The sequence below is a fragment of the Sinohyriopsis cumingii genome, unplaced genomic scaffold, assembly GCF_028554795.1.
Source record: "Sinohyriopsis cumingii isolate HCF-2022 unplaced genomic scaffold, ASM2855479v2 utg001527l, whole genome shotgun sequence".
In the NCBI taxonomy this organism is placed as follows: Eukaryota; Metazoa; Mollusca; class Bivalvia; order Unionida; family Unionidae; genus Sinohyriopsis; species Sinohyriopsis cumingii.
The window spans coordinates 3,300,876-3,310,265 of NW_028316012.1; the positions used below are offsets into that span (position 1 = coordinate 3,300,876).

General features: G+C 35.5%; 1 protein-coding gene across 3 annotated transcripts in view; it reads right to left on the reverse strand.

Annotated features, from left to right (window-relative positions):
* Nucleotides 1-8,111, reverse strand: part of LOC149772040 (uncharacterized) — a 46,712-nt gene extending 38,601 nt beyond the window's left edge. For 2 of the 3 annotated variants that reach the window (XM_089947977.1, XM_089947976.1), the window contains exon 1: nucleotides 8,018-8,085. The gene's annotated coding sequence lies outside the window, so the exon portion shown is untranslated. Of the gene's footprint in view, nucleotides 1-8,017 lie in introns of all 3 variants that reach the window. The other variant, XM_089947979.1, reaches the window with a different exon arrangement.
* Between the last annotated feature and the right edge of the window lie 1,279 nt (nucleotides 8,112-9,390).

Here is a 9,390-nt window from a genome sequence, read left to right on the forward strand (position 1 = left end):
CGGCCTATGGGCCATTCGCCTTTTAGGGGCCCCACAACAACGGATCAACAGAATATTAGATATTAGTAGGAGATAATTTGCGAAGGGGTCCCCAAGATTTCGACTGCCTAAGGGCTGCCAAAGGACCTCCACAGGGTTTAATCCGGCACTGCGGCCGTACCCTCATAGCTGTATCTAAACCTGCGCATCCCATCTGCTCTTGGGTATGTAGCAACATGGGCCAGTCCGAGACTGCCTTTGCTCCTATACAGGTGGTGTAGCAAGGGAAAACATTTGGAATACATATAATCGGTCTCTACTTAGTACTTTCTGATTTAACTGTCCAGCGATATCCGAATACCAAATTAGTTATTTGTCCAATTTACTGGGCATCAAGGTTAACAATAGTTATCATAAAAAGCAAACAGAGAAACAATTTAGTGCCAGCAACCAAATATATTGAATCTACTAGAGTTCAAAGTGCACGCATAACCCATTTAATTGAAATAATATTAGTGTAGCTTTCATGCTAAATCAGTGTTAAATTACTCCATCCTCCTACACAGTATCGGTCTCACGGATGGAGATAATAGATTCCATTCGATTTTGTGGTAGTGATACTAAGATAAGTGAATACAAATTTGTTTTAACGCAGTAGAACATGCTATTGAACTCAGCTATTTGACATACATACATACAGACAGACAGACAGACATACGCACGCTCGCACGCTAACATACATACATGTTGTTATTGTTGTTGTTGGGTTTAACGGCATTTTTCAGCACACGATAGGCTATGCATGGCGGCCAGTATTAATGGTGGAGGAAGAACCCGGGAAAACCCAGGGAAGAACCACCGACCCACGAGAAGCTACTGGCGGGCTTCCTCACATACCCATGTTAGTCGAATCCTAGAGTCGAACCCACGCAAACAGAGGTGAGATGGCAGTGATCAGTAACGGAGAGCGCTTTAGACCACTCGGCCACTCGGAGCCCCACATACATACATACACACACGTGTGTGTGTATATATATATATATATATATATATATATATATATATATATATATATATATATATATATAGTTGATATTGTTCAATTTCTGTTTAAATAAACATGGCATATACATGAACTTGTAATTGTTTTTTCTGCCAAAGGAATCAACACCTCAGATGTATATATGTAAGCATATCTAACATTCGATTCTGCACGATATCCCGAAGATTGAAAATGTTAATATCCCAATATATTCCAGACTGGCCTCTTTGATATATATATATATATATCAATTTAGACAGACCAAGCATTTCAATTCGCTACGTTCTTTTTCTATCTTTACCAATCTACCACAAATCTATTACTCAATGAGACTCCATGTTTTTGTATTGACAGTTCACAAACGTCTTTACAATCTAATGTTTGCTTATCACAGTCAGTGCGAGCTACTTCACTTTGACAGTGAAATGTAAAGAAGCGCTTTTGATTTTGTAACAATATCTAAAATAAATCACTTGAAAACTTGAAATCAAGTCGGTCCAGAAACACTTATTGATCAGTGCTGATATACATTTATAATATATAAATCACCAATACATTTAATAGACTTAGTTTTTGAAATAAAATGGTGATCAATTCTTCTTTGTTTGAAAAAGGAGGAAAATTTAATCACATTACAGTTAGTGATTCGTAGGCTTTATGCGAAACTCTTTCGTGGGTATATATATATATATATATATATATATATATATATATATATATATATATATATATATATATATATATATTACATGTTCTGATCTTAGCAATTAGTTCTCAATAGATTATATGGTAATTTGTATGCGTCATTGTATGTATGTATGTATGTATGTGTGCATATGTGTGCGCGTAGCTCCCTCGATATCCCTGTCTCTTTGAGTCACTTTCTCCGTCTGTACCTTATTCACGATGTCTTCTGTAATACATTTATTTAAGTCTCTAACGTACGACATTACTCATGTTGCATTCACTCGAAATTAAATTCGTGTCTGAACAATTGTTTGCCAAATAATTATAAATTAGTACAGTGGGACAACATCTACAACTGAGGCACACCATTTTCAAAATATATAACACCAAAGAGATGTAGGTTTGAACGGTGGGGGTGGGGCTGCATGAATGAGATGAATATATAAACGTTTTAAAAGTGAAGCAAAGATGCAACGTACAGAACTTTATATTATTAGGTCAAAACTCTACATGTTTCTTTGATGCAATTATGCACATAAGGGCATTTTGCAGTTCGAATCATATGGCAAGTAGATGTTATTGTTGTGGGCTTAACGCCATTTTCGTCCCATGAGAGACTTTGCATGGCGGCCAGTATAATTTGTAGGGGAAGAACCCGTGTTAACCTGGATAACAATCGTCGACCCAAGAAAAGCTACTGGCAAAGCTTTAAAATATACATACATTGGCCGGGTATGAGGCTTGATACCACGCGGACAGAGGTAAAATGGTCGCTATAGGTAAAGGCAAGCCACACTGCCACCCTGGGCCCCAGTAAATAAAAAATTAATATTTTAATAGCTACAGGTTTGAGCTGATTGGGTAATTACAGATTAATTTCCGACGTTGAGTCACATAATTTTCAGACCAAGAAATAATGAGATTAAGTTTCCGGTGCCTCACCGCTCTTGCATAATGTTGATTCATTATACGATGGATAGACGGGTCATTTTCCTTTCCTGTAAATACATCGACACATACTCGCATATTAAATTCTAGCATATGATGTACACACTTTTGAATCTTCACCCAAAAACAATTGATGTTAAACATTTTCATAAAACAATAACTTGTATCTGAGGTGATAGGTGCGTAACAATTGCCGAAAATCAGCGAGAATAACAAAATGGCAACTGCACGAGTTTAAGCAAATTATAAGGAGGTAGTATTTATTCCATTTCATTTTATTTTTCGTGTTTTTATAAAAACTAATTTTCATCAATGCAGAATGTTACTATACGTACATTAAAAGTGAACACAATCAAGACTTATAGAGAATTATTTAAAACAAGAACCTACACATTCCGGACAAATTATCTGCACGCACGTATTCATTCACTTATCCAAGGATTGTGTAACACGCATTGGCTATTAGTACCCTCCTCAATGCCCAGTAATAACATATTTATTATTAATTGTATCATGCATACATCTCTTCGTTTATCAAAGGATCGAGTAACACGCATTTCCAATTAGTACCCTCTCCAGTGCCCAGTAATAATATAAAGATTGGTAATGTTATCATATATATTTAAATTTAATAAGTTGTTGTAGATATGTATGACTCTACCATTAGGGATTCAAAGGTACAAGTTCAACTTAGTAACGTAGCAATTGTAGAGTTCCCTTGACACGCGTGCAACAAATGTATATATTTTATAACTGAAAGCAGATTGTTACGTTCAATACATTTAAACAGTGTGCAACTTTATAGTATGTATGTTTACGTATTTGTGTAAAGCATGTCATTTGGAAGGATTTGCATTTGCATGTTGTTGTGCGGACAATGTGCTTTTTATATGGGTACATCTCAAGCCCCTAGCTTTGTTGGCTTGTAACCATGATGTGTTCCACCCCCACCCCGTTTGAGCCAAAATTTAATAAATGAACTTTATATATTCAAGTATCCCACTAAGGTCTTTGGTGTTGTTTCTTTCGTGAAAAACTGTCACCTATTGGTTATATCGTATATCTGGAGTCACATATACCCCCATGCACATGGCCACAGGGTCATAACTTAGAAACGTTTTTAAATCCAAACCCGATAACCATATTTGTAATTATACAGTATGATATTACTATCTTGTACATGTAACTGACAGTTCCCACCCGCCATAACATGTAACTGACAGTTCCCACCCGCCAGAACATCTACCCTTAGGCAGCTATTACCTTCAGGAAACCACACAAAAGGCGGAAACTTCAAAAGGTCAGGTCAACACGGGGAATCCCAAGGCAATTTTTATCCTCAGGGACCTACCCAAAAAGCACCAACTTCCAGATGTAGGTCAAAACAGGGAATCGCTGGGCAGTTCTTATCGTCAAGGACCTACCCAAAACGCACAAACTTCCAAATGTAGGTCAAAACAGGGAATCGCTGGCCAATTCTTATCCTCAGAGACCCTGACCAAAACGTACTAATTTCCAAACGAAGGTCACAGCAGGGAATCGCCGAGCAGTACGTTTCTTTTGGGACCCCCTGTGCGTAAGTCACCCTCTTCCAAACGGAAGTCAAATCAGAAGCTCATTGTGCAATTCTTATCGCCAGATACCTATCTAAAAGGCACCAACTTCCAAACAGAGGTCAAAACAGGGAATCATGTGGGTATGTGTTATGCAAATACAGAATTCTAGTTTAATATTTGGATTAGATCTGTGCTTCTTATATGCTTGAAAGTCGTAAGTGTATTAATTTATGCACATAAAGTGCAGAAATGGTCCAAAAATAATATAATTCCACAAATAACAAGTGTGTCAAAATTCCAGATTCAATCGTAAATATACAACAACGATGATAAAAACTCCACATGTTTAGACGATTCCGCCAGTCTTATGATTTAGCTTACTACATACATGTTCAATTAATTTTCCACAGGCATGTTACATTAATTTACCACTAACATGTCACGTTAATTTATTGCTGATATGTCCCAGTCCTTTACCACTGACATGTCCCATCAATTTCCCACAGATGTTGTCCATTAATTTACCATTGATATATCCCAGTAATTTACCACAAACATGTCCCAAACATTTACCACAGACAAGTACCATTACTTTGCGACGTAAATGTTACATTCATTTACCAGTGACATTTTGCATTAATTTACTACAGACAAGTTCCATTAATTTGAATTTCCAGGGTTCGCATGTCAATAGGAACTAGCAATATGTTTAGAAACTGGTTATTGAATCAGTGGTCACATTTCTACATGACTGATTCGGTCTCTATAAATGATTTAATGATGCTACTGCATCGTACTTGAACTACAGTAATATTATTTTAAATGAAATATATACCATAAAAAAACTGCATTTCAGTCTTGTGACACAGCATATCAAAATATTGATCGCTGGAGAAAATTAGATCAACCTGATGTATGAGACAGCAGGTGCTTTTTCAATCCCGTTTTGTGAACCCAATTAAATATTTTGTTCAGCCATATCAGGAATGAGCTTACTGTATCTAATTTGAACAACACACAAAAAGGAACAAGCAGCACTGACATATCTTAAATTTCTTTTTTTGTGGCGAGGATGCGGGTGTTTGTTTAAAATAAATTGAGATGACTATTATCAGTAAGCAATCAATGTCTCTTATTCCAAGGTCTTTATTTGGTACCTGTTGGAATATCAATTTTTAATGACAGGTAACTTGGTGTTCTTGAATAAGAAAACATCAAAGAGATGGAGAGTGATAACAATGAAGAAAATGAAGAAACCTTACATGTTATTATTTATATACATTAAGTTTTAGTTAGTCTCATTTGCTGAAAATATGTATCTTTTCGCTTGTAGTTAGATATAATGTTTCCAGAATTAAACTCAAACATAAAAAGAGAGAGAACGAGATAACCAAATATATCCTAGCCCATCTTTTTATGACACTGCATTTGACTTTCTCCAGTTAGGTAAAGAGAGTTGGTGAAACTATTGACACTGCATTTGACATTCTCCAGTTAGGTAAAGAGAGTTGTTAAAACTATTGACACTGCATTTGACTTTCTCCAGTTAGGTAAAGAGAGTTGGTGAAACTATTGACACTGCATTTGACATTCTCCAGTTAGGTAAAGAGGGTTGTTAAAATTATTGACACTGCATTTGACATTCTCCAGTTAGGTAAAGAGAGTTGGTAAAACTATTGACACTGCATTTGACATTCTCCAGTTAGGTAAAGAGAGTTGGTGAAACTATTGACACTGCATTTGACATTCTCCAGTTAGGTAAAGAGAGTTGTTAAAACTATTGACACTGCATTTGACATTCTCCAGTTAGGTAAAGAGAGTTGGTAAAACTATTGACTGACCTTCTCCTTTAATGTCTTAGAGAATTATTAAAAAATAATGTTTTTCTTTTAAAAACTCGGTATGGAGATCACACATTGATATCAGGAGTTCATATATTTAGCAGTCTGTAATATAAGACATTTAGAATTTCTTCATGTTACAAAAGTACACTCTGAATACCGTAGCTAGACCAGTTTCTGATCCCTAACACCATTTGCACAAATTGATTTAATATGATAATATATATATATATGAAGAATGGAAGGTAACCATTGATAGTGTGACTCTGTGTAAAAATACATGTGGCTCGGTTTAAATAGATTCAGTTCAAATCTCCTCTTTATCGCAAGATTTTTGTCAAAGGAAGTTTTTATCATATTGTCATAAAAATATTGTATGTGTTCAGGAAAGCGTACTTTTTAAATACTTGTTCTTGCCGAATTGCAATGGCTGTACCATATAGAGAAACACATCCAATTATAATATGTCCAGAACTGATTTCCTCCAGAAAAGGGCAGCCCGAATAATACGGAAACTTCCTATTTTGACTCACTCAAATGTTTTGTTTTCATGTCTGCAATGTCTATCTATTAAAAGGTAATCTTTATTTAAAAGGAATCATGACGTATGTCTTTCTCCAGATTATGTTACTAACCTAATTGAACTAAGATCAACAAATATTGACCGTATACTCCTATTGACGACTAAAAACGATCTCCAGATTCCGCGGTCGAATACCAACCTATGCAAAAGCTCATTCACTGTATCAGCACCTTCTGTATGGAATTACTTTCCACTGAGGATATGTAATTCAAATTCCGTGTTTCTTTTAAAATAGTATAAAAGAAATTCTTTCTTGACCAGCTGGAATGGCATATTAAACTCTCTGCATAGAAAATTGGCTCATTATTTCCATAAATAATATGTCCAAATCTTATTCGATGTATGTGTATACGTACGGCTTAGGTTAGGCTTAAATGTATGTACCTGTGTATAGAATATACGTTTCCCAATATATTCACACATATGCATTCATGTTAAATATGTATGAATGAGTGTGTGACGATACCTGAGTACGTGCATGATTTTGTATTTTTTACAATTACAAACTTGAGGTCCACATGGCAGATGGGGCAGTCATGACCAAATGTGGCATCCTCGTTAAAGAATGGTTATTATTATTTTTATTATTATCATTATTATTATTATTATTATTATTATTATTATTATTATTATTAAAACGATACGTAACTTAGCAATCATATTTTATCGAAGTAGTTGTTATCGAAACCAGTGTTACAGAAAAGAAGCAAAACGTGAAATAGAAATGAAAGGCAAGTATAGTGTTAATAAAAACAGATGTGCAGACAGCCATGGTCCACGTGCCATATTATACATATGTGAGGTATGGGTATAAATTCTCTAACGGACTCCCCCACCTCCCGAAGAGCGCATTGGTGCCAGAGTGGAAATGCACCTCTGCCGGAGGACTAATATTTCATCTCCGATTCCTGTATGTGTGGAACTGCTGGCTGCCTTGTTAGTGTATCGGCTATTCCTTTTCCTCTTGGTTCTTACGTTTATCCTAACAAAATGGGGCCACACCATGCCAACACATATTGCCAATGGTAGGTAGTGCAGTCTATGACAAGAACGGTGATACCAAATATAATGTTAACATGTGAAAATCAAAAGGACCCGAATAAAGGTTTTAATTTAATGACGTTTGAGTTATCAAAGCTTAACCACACACACACACACACACACACACACACACATTCTATTATTTATTCATTAAGTTCGTTAAATCTACATTCTTTTTGTTCTCCGGACAGGTAAAATATTTAGTGTGTGGAGACTTTTGTTACCGGATAGTTGCTGACAGTGCATGATTTAGTTTAACTGATTATAACTTATTATTGTGGCTAAATTATTTAACAAATGATTTAGAAATTCAAGGAGAGTTATTTAAGCCAACACTTACTTGAATGCTTGCTGTTTCCACGGTATAAACCACTCCAAATTTACCAAAACAACGGCAATTAGTAAATCTCAATTATTAACAACCAGCTTTAAACAAAATATGTTTTTCACAAGTGTTAAGAATGAAACAGCAAAGTCAGAACTTTTGTTTTCTTGTATTGTTATCTACCCAATGGCGTCATAGTAATGGGTATGCCACACGCACAGAGAAAATTCCTTCTCAATAGATTAAACGAAACGTTACGAGAAAGAGCTACTATGTTCATCTACAGTGCTCAGCTAACTGTGATCACCATAGACCCCAATCGGCCTTCCCATACTACTAGGTCGGGCACAATGCCGTTTGATTAAGACTATAAGCACAACCATTGACTGAATTGTGATACAATGACAGGCCCGAATCCGAGTCAACTCTGTTTGCTGTTGGGCGGTATTTTTAAAAGGGTATATACGGTAAAGTTAATACGCTGCTGTAGGATATGATATCCCATGTCACCATCTATTGTCTTCAACGATTGTGGGGGGCTTTGCTGGGTACTTAGTTGCATAGAGAAGATATTTATATATTCGCAGTGTATGAAGCCTATTTTGTATAATAATGCATATTCTGTTTTACGTTGTACAATCATTCGTGTTGTTGACTGCTTTCATCTTAAAATTATTTGTTGAATCATTCTCTATGACGAAAATTGTGAACTTTTTTAATATGTACATGACTACACGAAAAAATACTAGGAACTTTTTGTATTACGAATAGTGGTGTATAGACTGTTTCTATAGTTTATATAATATACTCGTGCCCCCCTCCCCCCGGTATATGTAACGAACTATGTTCAGACTAACTGAAACACCTCATCCAGATGTTTTTGAATTAAATACTGTACCATTAAAATTTTATCTTAAAAATACAGTACAATACGTTCTTGTGACTTTCATTAAACATTATAACTTCCAAGATCCAATTGTTATGCTCTTCGTGATAATAGTTATAACATGGTGCTCGAATAATAGTTAATATTGATACTCTTTGTAACACGGTACTAGATTACTAGTTATTCATTGCACTGTTTGTAACATGGTACTCGAATACTACTGCTTCATGACACTGGTTGTAACATGGTACTCTAATACCAGTTATTAATTATACTGGCGGTAACATGGTACACTAATAATATTTATTCATGATATTGATTGTACCGTGGTATTCAAACACTAATGTTTCATGACACTCGTTATAACATGACATTAAAATACGAGTTATTCACGAAAAGGAGCACAAAAGTTTTGAATAAATTCTTGCCTATGTACCGTAGTTAATATAATAAGGGTAGTAAACGCACCGACTTCCAAATGAAAGAAATTACTATACTTTAT